Source organism: Dermacentor silvarum, chromosome 2, assembly GCF_013339745.2.
Source record: "Dermacentor silvarum isolate Dsil-2018 chromosome 2, BIME_Dsil_1.4, whole genome shotgun sequence".
Taxonomy (NCBI): Eukaryota; Metazoa; Arthropoda; class Arachnida; order Ixodida; family Ixodidae; genus Dermacentor; species Dermacentor silvarum.
In genome coordinates, this window is record NC_051155.1 from 252,823,794 (window position 1) to 252,838,303 (window position 14,510).

Sequence of the window (14,510 nt, forward strand, 5' to 3'; positions counted from 1 at the left end):
CAAGAACACTCGGGGACGTGGTCCTCTGCAATGGGGGACCCGAACCCCGCCCAGCAATTGGGTCCTGAACGACCACTTCGTTATGCATCTGACGTGAGTGATCGCTTCGACCCCAGCATGGTCCCGCTTGAGTCATCTGATGGCTCCTCAACTGAAGATATGGGCTCGGACAGTGATTTTACCTTGGTGTCAAGCAGACGTCTGAAGAGGAAGATAAGAAGGACATCACCGACCAGTCGTCAGGCGACGAAAAAGACAAGTGACAAGCGGTCATATACTATCGCGTACGTACCAACCACGACAGCGTACAACTTCAACTCACTGAATAGGCAGAGCCTGTCGGAATATTTTGATCGAACTGCCCCTGGTCAAGTGGAAGAAATACGTATAAACGATCGAAAGAACATACTTACGGTGGAAGTCAATACGCAGACCATTCTGGAAACACTGAAAGCAATCACTCAGTTGGGAAGCATTCCCGTTGGCGCATTTCCCACATACGGCAAGGAAGCGATACCAGGCGTCATCAACGACGTGGACATTGAGATTACAGACGCTGACCTCGCGAAGCTGCTGTCATCGTCGGCTCCTGTGCTCAGCTTTCACCGTTTTGGACGGTCCCGATGTGTGAAACTAGTATTCCAATCGGAAACTTTGCCAACACATGTCAAGGTTGGATATGTAAGGCATTCGGTACGCCCTTACGTGCCGAGGATTTTACAGTGTCATAAGTGTATGAAACTTGGACATGTCAGTGCAGTTTGCAGAGGTGCAGTAACATGCAAACGTTGTGGTGGACCTCATGGCGACAGCAATTGCAACGTTGCTGTAAAGTGTCCAAATTGTTCTGGTGCCCACGACGCAACCTCAAAAAAAAATGCCCGAAGATCAGGAATGAAATCGGTATTCTGAAGAAGATGGTTCGAGACCATTCCACACACAGGGAAGTGGCAAAGGCTATCCACCGCCGCAGACGCCGTTCACGGCACCGACGTCAACGGGACCACAGCGTTCCTCGCGTAGAAGTATCGATGGTTCAAGTGCAGCCTCCACCACTTCCTCGTGCGAGGAATGAAGACACACGTGCCCCAAAGCCTTTATATTCTACGAAAGTGCAAGGAGACTCGTCATCGACCCCAAACACATCGGAGGCTCAGTGGCCCTCGTTAACTTCAAGGCCTGCGGGAACGCCGTTATGTACCGCTCCTACACGTAATGAAAAGATTGAAAAGACAGACGCTATGGACGTCTAGAGTATGCTGAAAAATTTGATGGGCTCAATGCGCAGGATTCTTTCCAGCCTAAATACCCCGGCTGCTAAGGCTGCCGTGCAGCTACTTGAAGTATTGGAACCACTTCTAGTGGTTCTTCACTAAACAAGTACGGCGATTAGGTTTGAAGAACGGATGCGACAATCACTTGTTATGCAATGGAATGCTCGAGGTTTACGTGGTCGTTTGTCGGATTTCCGACAGCGGGTACTTAAGTACCAATTTCCAGTTATTGTTATCTGTGAACCTAATATGGATTATTCTTTCCGTATTTCTGGATTTGTCCAGATATGGTCTCGTAACGACCAAACCTCGAGCAAAGTATTAGTTTGTGTACGTCATGATCTCGTATACTTCAGGTATGACGTTCCATCGCATACAACTAACGATTACGTATGCCTTAGCATAAAGCACAGATGGCGCACGTTCTCAGTGATCGGAGGATACATCCATCCAAGAGCGAGGATTGATTGCTCGCACCTGATGTCCGTGCTGCAAGCATCGCAAGGTCCACATATTGTGATTGGTGATTTTAACGCACACCATCCACTGTGGGGTAGCACTATGACGAATACTCGTGGCAAAAATTTGGCCGACTTTATGTGTAGTCAGGGACTAAATGTGCTCAATGACGGATCTCCTACATTTATTCGTGGCACATCCTACAGCAGTTGTCTCGGCCTAACGTTTGTGTCAAGGAGCCTTCTGTCCTCAGCAAGCTGGTCGACGGATGTAGAGACTCACGGTAGTAACCACCTCCCAACTTATGTTCAATTTAGCTGGTTTCGCCACTCAGCCTCACGTCGCATCCGTCAAACAGACTGGACTTTATTTAAGACGTCTGTCGATGCCGGCTGTCAGAGTCTGACATCTCCATCCGCAATAGAAGACATCATGGCGTCTACCCTTCGGGAAAAACCAGAGAAGTTAGCGTACCGAGACACAGATCATCGGTTGACACACGATATGAGGCCCTTTGTGCAATCCGTCGCCGCGCGGAACGGCGATACAGAAGAACAAAGTCACCGTTAGATCTTTAGAACTGTCGCCGAACTCAACAACATGTTCGTCGTCATCTCGACAAGCTTGACAGACAGTGGTGGAGGGCATTCTGTGGATCTCTAGACCCAAGACAACCTCTATCCAAGATCTGGCGGGTCATACGAAGTCTTCAGACAACTCCTCAACAAAAATACCCATTCCGTGCCGTCGCTCTACATCAACGCCGGACCGAATTGGAGGTCGCAGAGGACTACTGTAAACTTATTGTGGACACGTATAATGCAGTTAGTTCATCGCTTGTCACCATCGCGCACCCATCACCTGATGAGCGACTCGAAGTACATATTACGATGCAAGAGCTTGACGCTGCAATTTCTGTTTCCCGACGCTCATTGGCACCAGGACCTGACGGAATCACGTACGCTGCACTCCGCCATCTTGGCACAGAAGCACGACGTATCCTTTTATCTTTTTATAATGCCACGTAGGAGTCAGGAAATGTTCCAGATAGTTGGAAATGCAGTCGCATTGTAGTATTACTTAAACCGGGGAAGTGCCCTGACGAGCTTTCTTCCTATAGACCGATCGCCTTAGCCAGTTGCGTCGGCAAAGTAATGGATAGAATGGTTTTGTCAAGGATGGAGTGGTTCCTAGAGAGCAATCATTTCTTTCCTGATTTTATGAATGGATTCAGAAGAGGCCATTCTTCGATCGACGGTGTTATCGACTTGGTCTCCACTGTTAAACAGGAAAGAAGTCGCCGCCGGTTAGTTGGAGCTGTTTTCCTGGATATTAAGCGTGCATACGACAATGTTCTCCATTATGCAATCCTTGATGCACTGGAAGATTTAGACGTCGTTGACCAGCTATATGCATGGATAGTTAGCTATCTCAGTGGCCGCACCGTGTACATGTCGACAAGTGATGGCGACACCGGCCAGCACGATATCCACCGAGGTGTTCCACAAGGGGGAGTTCTCAGTCCAACTCTCTTCAATATTACACTGATTGGCCTTGCATCTGAACTTCCTAACACGGTAAAGATTAGCGCATATGCGGACGACATATGCATATGGGCATCTGGAGCTACCCGTCCCCAAATGCGTGCTAGACTCCAACGTGCAGTGACAATCACAGCTAAATATTTGCGGCGTCAAGGCCTTCAGCTCTCAACAGCAAAATGTTCCGTGATTGCATTCACGCGAAAACGAATGACCAGGTATCCCATAATTGTTAATGGAACAGCGATACCTGCAGTAACGCACCACGGATTCCTTGGCGTAATCATAGACCGCGGATTACCTTGGCCAAGACACGTCGCTGCAATGAAGTCAAAGCTGAGGAGTTTCGTTCACGTCCTTCGCGTCGGTGCAGGAGCAATATGGGGCCCTTCGGAGTCATCGTTACTCCAACTGTACCAAGCGTTATTCATAGGATATATACGGTACAGCATGCTGGCGCTTTCAAGCATGGGACTTAGTTGTGTGCGCGCGCTGGAGAGCATTCAAGCTCAAGCATTGCGCACTTGTTTGGGCCTCCCAAGATGCTCAACCAATGGAACTATAGCGGAAGCTCATGCTTGTCCGATTGCTGTATACTTGATCTGCGAGCCTCTTCGACTGTACCTCCGCGTGTTGACCCGACACAAACACCATCCTTTGTCATCGCTCCCTGCCACACATGCAGGTTGCAGCTTTTCAAGGATTCTATCGCGTCATCAGAATATTCTACCATGAAGATTTTCTCCCGACTGTATTCCGATAATACCCCCGTGGGTTCTGCCTAAACCGTTTTTTGCTCTGCAGATTCCCGCAATTACAAAAAAGACGTCCATTGCATCCATTAGCCTCAAGCAGCTTACTCTGTGTCCCCTTTACGCAGAGTACGGTGATACCGTACACGTGTATACGGATGCCTCTGTCACACCATATGCCTCCACTGCAGCCTTCGTCATTCCACATATGATCGTCGCACGGCAGTTTAAACTAGACCATAGGACAAAATAAACTGCCGCAGAACTTGCTGCTATCCGGGAGGCACTTCGATTTCTCTCCAAGGAGCCTCCTCGCGCCTGGACGATATTCTGCGATTTCAAACCGGCTCTTCAAACCATTGACTGTGTTCTCAGGTGGGGCCCGTATTATTCAATGGCTATAGAAATCGCAGGGCTTCTTGACCATGCAAATAGAAATGGCCATATTATCACCTTCCAGTGGATACCTTCTCACTGTGGCGTGATAGGGAACAAACAGGCAGACGCTGAAGCGAAAACTGCTTTAAATAATGCGACTGAATTGCGCATTCCATTCTCACGAACAGACACAAATGCCCTACTTCGTTGCGTAATACGCAATTGTACGTTGGAGCATTGGACCCAACCAGATCGTCAACACAAGCGAGTGCATGGGGCCCAGAAATGCAATACCGCATTCCTCACAAGCTCAAAAGAAACCAAACAAGCATGGTGCACCGGATTCGCCTTGGTGTCGCATTCACGAATCGTTATAGACATAAGATTGTTGCAGTGACATTAGCCCCAATTGTGAATACTGCCAGGTACGAGAAACACTTGATCTTATATTTAGCGTTTGTCCCGCGTACGCGCAATAACGACGGAAACTGGTCTCTTCAATTGCAGAAGTCCATAAGAGGCCCCTATCAGACGAGTTTCTTTTAGGTCCTTGGCCCAATGCAAACAGCGCAGCCCTGATAACCAGTGCTGCTTTAGTCTTTCTACAAGCCACTGGGCTAGACGCACGGCTTTAGAGATGCCACAACGTTGTAAACTTGTATATACACACCTCCTCCTCTATCATCATCATCATCATCATCATCATCATTCATTAACACTTTTCCTCCCCGTCCCTTTTTCCCAGTGTAGAGTAGCAGGCCAGAGCAAGTTACAGCTCAGGCCGATCTCTCTGCCTTTCTGTAAATAAATTTCGCTCTCTCTCTCTACGAACCTGTGGGTTAGCCGTACTTAGAGAAAAGCAATAGTCGTTCTTGATCCTATCTGAGTCGTTTTCAATGGTTCCTCGATGTGTGGTAAGGCGTCTATTGTCTTGCATGTGGGCGATAAGCCTTTATATATATATATATATATATATATATATATATATATATATATAATGTGTGTATAATGCCGAGACACTAGAAGCTTTCTCATTTGAGATTGGGCTGCAAAATCCGCCGCTGCCCCAAAACACCGCTGCCTGAAAACAATGTGCATTTAGCATTTCTGCTCTGCGTAGTTATAAAAGAAGCGCTACGAACTGAAGCTTCTTTATTGAAGTGCCGCCATGAACTGGAACCTGTTACTTTACTTCGATGCACGCAAAGTACGCTGCACTTAGGAAGAGGCTGGTAATCCACAAAATTTCTTGCAGTGCCAGAAACGAATTAACGCACAAAAAGCAGTAGTTGCAAACCCGAGCGCCTGTGTTTGTGCGAAATAGTTGTTCTTTTCGCTTTGCTCGGCTGTGCGGGAACTATTGTCGCGGATTACTGAACTCACCTCATTAAATTGACTGCAAGTCTGCCTTGGGCTGTTTCATGGGGCTTAGAACATTGTTGGCTTAAGCTTCCCGAGCCTGGAACAACTTGTGTTTTACATTTGTTTTTCTTTCCTTCGCTCTTGCGTGTTCTGGAGCCCTCTCATCGAACTCGGTCTGTTATCACGTATTCCCGTGCGTGCGTAGTGTTCTTCCTGCTCAGACACAAAACCTGAAACGCTGCTGGATCACGCCCGAGAAACAATAAATGGCACGTGAATGTCACGAGCACCCTTGGACGTTCGGTCTCTTCTGTCAATTTGCACAATAATTTTTAACAGCGAAGCTGTTTAAGCCAGCCGTAATTTGTGGTTTGTGGTTCGTAACAAGAAACTATAAAGAAATACAAGGAAATAAACTTCCTTGCCGAGGTGGGATTCATAGCCGCGTACCCACGGTCCCAAGGCGAGCGTCGCAACCACTAGGCTATATAGCCACGCTTGCAGAATGTGCATTTATGCGAACCATATGATTGCGCTCGAGCGTCGTCGTCTTCGTTCACAGCTGGCGTGTTCGCACGCTCGTGCTCTGCGAGGGGAAGAGGTTTTGCGCGCTATAAGAGCGAAAGAGAGAGAGAGAGAGACGCATTCACAGAGCGGGCCTCCTGGAACGCGGTGTCGGCATCGGAACGCCATGTCGGTGTTGCAAGCTGTGCTATGCAACGCGCAGTGACGGCCGTAAGTCCGAGACGCACGAAAAGAAATTATCATCATCATGAGTGATAAGATGAAAAGTTCGCGCGTACTTCAGGAAAAAGCTGGGCGACGATCACCCAGCTTCACTGTTTGAAGCGTTGCGCGGCCGAGTTCAAGGTTAAGCGTTTTTTTCTATGTGCTTGAAAGCGCGTACGCTTGCTTCTTTCTGAAACGGTCAAATGCATTGTTTCTATCGCGAATTCCCAGAGTTTCTAGGTTCTGCATCTCTCAAATTTTCAATGTTTTTACGCTCATGGGGCCATGTTAATAGTATAGGATATATATATATATATCCATGTTGATATTATAAGATATAGGGTATATATAGTACAGGATATACACCTTTTATTCAGAACATTCACCACCGATGTGGTGCGGCTAACTAGAATCAAAACATTTTTTATATGCACGTTTCGCAGTGGCTTGGCTTATATGAAAGCACCTTGTTCGATAGAGCACTGCTTTGCTTTACTACGTCTGACACAACCATCCATCTAGGTCAGACGTCATATTCTGTTCACGACACTTCGTAGCAGTAGTAACTAAGTGATACGTAAGTCGCAATGCCCTAGCGGGCTTTGGGATTACTTCCAGCACACCGACAATGTCTTCCGTATTCTGCTGTACGAAAATGGAGCGCGATCAGCGGATCATCTTGTAAAATCAGGAAGTTCTCGCACATCCGATGAAACGTGTCGCTTTCACATATTCAGATCCTTAACATAATGACTGAGGCTGTCTATGCTCCCTTAAAGGCTTTCATAAACATAGTACTGTAATGCAACTGTTTTCGCGATGCCTCAACTAGAGACACATAATATTTGTCGACGTACTCATTCACGAGTACACTGATCCATACTCGCTTGACATTCATTTCACAGACGCGGGAGTGGGCATGAGTATGAACTGGAGTGAGTGCGGGTAATTTGAATGCCAACGAGACACAATGAGGCCCATTTTGAGTGGTCGCGAGTCTGAACGTGGGTGTGAGTGTACGTAAGTATGTATTTGAGTGGGTGCCGGTAAGTGTGAATTAAAGTGACTATGAACATAAGTGAGTGTTGATGAGTATGAGTGGGCGTTTGCAGCAACGTTAATGACTGCCCACGAGTGTGAGTGCACGTGAGTTGAGTGAGTGCATAGCGTGCTAAAATATTGACGAGCTGTTCTGTCGACATATGCACGTAACATTTACGTCTGTTCTGCGAATGGCAACATGTGAGTGACCGCGATTTGCTCCTCGCCGGCATTTGCAGTGTGTGCTTCCACATAAGACGCCTCATGCTTTGGACCCTTGCGTGTTCTCTCGTCCTCGTGCTACACCTAATTCAGTAAAACGCGGCATAGTCACTACAAGCGCAATCATTGCGCGAGAAGAAAATTGCGAAAAGTGTACCGTTTAACGACCAATGCGGTATAGTGGGCTACGAGGGACGCAGTAGTGGAGGAATGAGGATTAACCTTGACCGCCTGAGGTTCTTTAACGTGCACCTATAGAGTGACAATGGGGCATTTTTGCATTCCACCTCCATCGGAATGCGGCTGTCGAGGCCAAAAATTACTCCGTGTGAACTCTTGTTAAGCCGCAGATGACCATAGCCAGTGAGGCACCGCGGCAGGTGATGAAGACGCGAAGAAATATATTTCTATATCTAGCGCGCAACACAAGACAAGGACAGAGTGAAAACCGGTGGGTAAGAAATAGCGCCTGCCTTCGTCTGCTTTTCACTCTGTCCTTGTCTTGTGTTGCGCGCTATATACAGAAATGGAACAGCAACATTCCCAAGCTTACGTTATTTCAAGAAATGTAGTCGATACTTGCCATGTCCACACCGACTTCACACGCTACGCGTTTTCTTGCTGCCTGTTCCCATGCAGTGACCGTTCTTTTCATTGAGGCTAGAGCGAGCTCGGCCATAACTGCGACGGAGCCGCGTCGTCGCCTGCAGCACTTTTTCATCTCCGGCGAATATATTCGAAAGCATGCAGCGGCGGCGCAGGGTCAGCGCACCGCCCGTGCGGGGCTGGGACAGAGAGGGAGGGAGGTGGTGAAAGAGCTTTCGTCCCCTAGGGTGTTCTTAAAAAGCTGGGGCCGTGCACGCCGTAGGGTCTGCGAATGGCTCTGTGAACAGCAGAAAAACCGATACCGAATCGAGTGAAACAAGGACAAAGAAGGAGGAACAGCAGCAGCTTAGAGCATGGATCGTGTGGCTGCGTGGGTAACGGCATGCATTAGTGAGCGGACACGGCTTGATAACGGGCGCCGATAAAAGCAGGAAACGTGATTAATTGGTGGAAAGCGTTAATTAAACGAGCAGCTTTGCCTTCATTCCTTGAACCACGTCTCTGTGGTCCCGTACAAAAGGGGAGATTGCGCGGTTAACTCGCGAAATCGTTCACCCACACGAAAAAAAAAATGGTGGAAGAAAATAAAATGCGGGAAATGAGGCGCGGCTGAGGACAGGGCTGTCGTACAAGGACGACATAAAGAGCAAGAAGCTATCGGGAATCGGGCGGGTCGTTAAGGGGCCCTGCCCTAGGGCCACGGGTCGGATGGCCCCGTACAAGGCCTCCGTTCAAGACATTGGCTTCCAACTCAATCTGCGGCAAGGCATCGGCGAATGCATTTTGCTACCACTAGCATGATTACACGCGCACCCCTCATCCCTGTCTACGAACTCTGTCTTTTACCACCAGCAGTACTGACGTAAAGCAGAAAAGAAAGCCTAAGTTGCGTTTTCCCTCTCTGCTTCCTTACCTCCTAGAACAGCGCAGAAAGAATGTCGTGTGACACACCTCTTTTAAAGGTAATCCATCACAAAACCAAGGCTGACGGAGATGTAGAAATGAGATGGGAAATGCCAGTGAAAGGCAAGGAGGCTAACCGGAAGAGAGGCTTATGGTTTGCGACCTTACACTGGGGTAAAAGTAATGAGGGAAAGAAAGAAGAAAGCACTCTCTTTACAAGAGCTACTCAAACGTACAATCTTTAATAGCACCTTCAACGATTTCAGGTGTGACGAATGTCTAGGCCCACACTCCAGGAGTGTCTAGTGCGAAAGCAGCCGGTCGGGGAGACGGGCCAACTCGTTCGCGAGCTGCTGCCTGTGAGTGCTGTAGCAAGGACGATGATAAGGAGCACTTTGAATAGTTTGCTCTGCCGCAGTTGTCACAAGTAGCAGTGTCAACCGTGTCGATGCGGAAACCGAAAAAAAAATTATTGTAAACGCAACATCAAGCCATTGTCAGCAAAATACTGTTATTTCGGTTCGGGACTATCCAAGCTCAGTGACAGTGGCACTGTAGCGCTGGAGACATAGTATTATGCGGGTGTGGTCGTTTCGTAGCCAAAAATCTAATAGCTGAAGCGCAAGACATTTAGAAGTTTGCTGTATCGGTAAATAATAGCTCTTGACATGACATATTGCGCATTTTCTGCATAGCCAGTTTAGCGATAGAAAACCTCGACGCAAGCGTTCGTTGAACTCCGCGCGTTTACGTCCATTGTTTTCTTTAGATTTAAGCATTATTTGAGCTTCAAACTTTGCATGTCATTGTTCCGGGTTGAGCCAAATACCATTGAATGCATGCTTCAATGATCACATTGAATTCATGCTTGCCGCTACAAGGCAAAATAGTTACCAAAAAGTAGGTAATTTGCAACTTCCCCATTGCGCCTTCCATTTCATGGTCATCTTATTCACCTGCAAGCGCAGTATGTTCAGCATTTGCAATGTGCTCTCACGAACAATGCTAGCGTAGAAGGTGCTTGTGAATACAATCCCAGGTTTGTACTAAGCTGCGCAATAAGCTAGCAAGAACTTAAAGCAACAACTTATGTCATTTGTTCGCAGTTATTTGCCTAAATAAGCTTGCACGCGCAGTGTGGGTCTAAACGCTGTTGAACGCCAATGTACTTAGTAACTGTTGTTGGGGACGAACACTTCGAGAGAGAGGCGATCGTCCGGTCTGCTACCCTACTGGGAGTAGGGGAAACGGGGAAATAGATAGAGAGAGAGAGTGAACGGAGTGTGCACGCGGGATGATGCTCACGAGGACTATAAACGGTCACCCAGGCTGGTGCATTTCAAGAACTGGTGCTTGAATAGCCTCTTACGCCAGCTTCTGGTATGGACATGGTCCAATACCTTTGAATCAGAATATGTTCTCGATTCCAGCAGGCTCAAGTTTGCCTGGTTTATAAAGAAACGCTTTGACGTCGTACCGAGGACAGGTACACAAGAAGTGCTGAATGGTTTGCTGTCAGCTGCATTGTAGTTTGAGCACTTCGAAAATTGCCCTAATCTAAGCATCTCGGATAAGTGAACACCACGTCATTGCAACCTAGGTTAGGTTTGACAATTGCGGCGTCTGCTGAACAGTGATTATTTATAAGGTTAAGTAGGGTGTATTCAGATGCGGTCAATCTTCTTGTTGGCCATGTAATGTATCACGTAATTTCTGCCTATTTAGTGCACAACTAAACCCGGAACTGTGCTAGCTTCCACAGGTGATTTACTTAGTATTTTAGGAATAACAAAACAACTAAACGATTTCTTTAGTTCTTGTTTGTTCTGATAATAAACTCATCTTGCATTTTCGAAGTTCTAAAGTATCAAGGTGTGACTTACAATTATGGGACGTTTCTTATCTCATTCCAAAGAATGAGTCGTTTATATTATTTTTTTTTCATTATAGAGAACAGTACGGTTTATGCAAATGCACATTACTATGTATGTATTCGCACCGTTTATTCCGAAAGCTTGCCATAAACGAAAAATGATGCATTTATTAGAAGGAAAAGTATCAGCCAAATAAAACATGCAATTTCTGTCTTTTTCTTAGAAAATCAGAACTGCGTATTCTCAACATTTCGAAGTCGAAGCGAAAGGAAAGTTGATGCTAACAAAGAGACAGCATAAGCAATAACAACGTTAACATCATAACATCAGTCAACTCTGGTTCCTGATGTTATTCCTAAGCTTTCACTAGCGCTCACGTAGGTTATTTTAAAAATACCTATCGGATATGACATGTACGTCCTTCCAGAAATCTCACGTTTCACAAGTCCAGAGGTACTGTACACTATCTTAAACGGAAGTCGCGTTCTTAGTTACCCAGCGGACGTTGTAAACACTAGAGTCCGTAAACATAATATAAAGGCCGCCACAGCAAGACGTGAATTCAAGCGAACAGCAAGTGAAACATGCCACATGAAGTTCCCGTGAAGTTCAGAACGCTGGCCCATGCTCAAACGCATCTGGCATATTACTGTGTCAGCCTCGCCTTCCCTCCCACAGTAGAGCGCCATGTCACTGGATTGATGTTAACCGCAGCGCAGTCCCGTAATGATGTTGTTCACGGTGCAAGAAAAACATCGTGCCCATCTAGCGTGAAGCCATCGAAGCTTCTCCCCGCTCTGTCGTGTTTTCTCTCGATGGTCTCCAGTACACACTCGAAAAGCTAGCAACAAACAAAACACATAGAGCCTTGATGGAGGCAACTTCCTGTCGCACGGGAGGCGCCAGTTATTAATAACGCGTGGCACCAAATAACAAATAATATGCGAACCGTAGGGGAGGAAAAAGGGACGAAAGTTGCTATTTCCTGCTTAATGGCGGCGCAGGCGCTTACGCAAACACGCGTCCTGTTGACGAATATATTTTTACGCGCGGTACTTTCCGAGCGACATCACCGCTTCGTTGCGGAGGACGGTTATAGCATCGGCTCCTCCGAGACACGCGGCCGTGGCGCGTACCGGGTCAGGACGCACCGCGGAAAAAAAAAAAAAAAGAGTGTAGCAAGCGGCGATAGAAAAACGAGGTGTGTTAAGTTATCCAACGTGACGTTCTTCAGGGAAAGAACATATTACTCGCGCGCAGAGGAAATAAGAAGAAAAAAGAACACCGTCTTTCACGCGCTGGTTATTTAGTGCTACGGGGGCACGATCAGACGGCGTGTCGTTCACGTGGTCGTCGACACATAGATAGCCAGGTGGGAGGCGCTAGCTTTAACCGGCGTATAGCTCTGCTGCGCGCACCGTGTAGTAAGTACGTGCCGGTGCGCAGAAGCTGAAAGGCCGTTCCGAGCCTCAGCGTCTACGTTAACGGCAGCGACTTGATGAAACACGAAAGTGCATCCACACTCTACGTACTGTTAAACTTATGAAGTATTTTTTGCCAAAGTTGAAAAGCAGGATTTCTGCATGAAATTCTGCGGATAAGTGCCCTGTCATTATACTATGACGCCAGCTCTAGGTTTCTTAGCGCTGCGCATTTCTAATCCGACAGCGTGCAAGAACCTCATGTGGCAAGAGGGAGAGAGAGAAAATAGAGGAAATGCAGGGAGGTTAACCCGACGCACGTCAAGCTCCTATTTCCTACACGCCAGCTGGCGGAAGTAAAGCCGTACTTCGGAGGAAACTTCTTCCGTCCCTCGCGCTAGTTACAAGCTATCGAGTTACAACCAGAACGACTTCTTCCCGTAAAGTACATTCAGCTTGTCGTGCGTACGCGAGGAGTGTGGATGTCGAGTACAAAACGACATGGGCGCTGGGTAGAATAAATAGTGTACCAAAACATCCGCGTGGTAACTTGTGCTAGGATTGGCGTTGCAGGGACGTGGTGTCCGCTTAGGTCAGGGAGCCTCGATACCAAGCCTGGCTTTCGGCGATGCTAGCGAGGAACCCTAGCATGGCTGCTGAACGTCAAGTGCAAATCACTCAAAACTGGCATCTTTCGTCACGTTTGTCTGGTAGTGCAAATGCGTGCGAACAGTAAAGGAAACGTGCTGAAAGACAAAACAATCACGGATGTAAAAGGTCCTTGAGTCTGATAGGCTGTCAAATTCACCGTCGTACTCAATACAACAGTTTATATCTTTTCAGATAATATACTTTGAAAGCGCTTGTTTCCATAGCATTCAGCTGAATGTAAGATAATCTATATTTTTCTGGTGAACAGCCCACATGCGTATAAAATCTTGTTTGTACACATTTATGGTATTTGTCTGTCCGGTCGCCGCTGCAGAACGGTTGAGTAAGCGTTATTTTTCTACTGATGTCTACTGTGTGTCATTTTTCTCTAACGATGCTTTGGAGAAAAATATTAATATGTCAAGTAATGTTTGAAAAGTTGTTCTTGTACCACTCCTCCACTTGGGCATCCGAGACGCACCACCCAAGACGGTCTACGCAAGTGAGGAGTCCTGCCGCTAAGGATAGCGGCGATAGTTTCGCTGACGAGGCTTCCGATGGATTTGAAGCAGACGCAGATGAAGCTTGAAGACACTTTGTATTTACAGTAACTATTTGCAAGAACTACACATTGAGGTGCAAGGTGGAATTGACACTAATAGGGCGACCCTATATCGACAAAGTGTTGTATTTAGAATACAGAGGAATGATGCATCCGATGCCTGAACATCATCTTCTTTATTTAGTGTCCCCGCGCCACCATCTTCATCTTCTTTCCTATACAACATTTTCCCGGTGAACAAAAAAAAAAAAAAAAACTATCGCTTGCGTAACGCATAGTCCCTGAACTTCAATGGAGTTCTTTTAACTCGTGCGCTCTTCCGTGGGGGTTGGCCGGTCATTCTGTCCTGCAGTGAAGACGGCTGAGTACTTGAGTCACTGCTGGCTTGTGCTGCTATTTCTTGCCGTGACGTAGATGGACAGTCAGCATGTTGTTCACTCACAGGAAATGCACTACCTTGAAGAGACTCGTCAGGTAGTGGTAGAGTCCATTCTAGAATACCAGGTCGATTGCCTGTGAACTTCTCCGCAGCTTCAGGGTGCATCGCTTGAAATTTGGAAGCGTTCCACACTCGACCGTCATCCAAAAGAAATGAAGCTGGCCCTCGTTGCTCAATAATCTGCTTCGGTTTCGAAAAGCGCGAAGATATTTTCCCGTGAACTGACGACTTTCTCACGCGGACGTAGTCGCCGACGGCAAAGTGTCTTGTCCGGGCTCCGCGACGGCAGTCTGTGT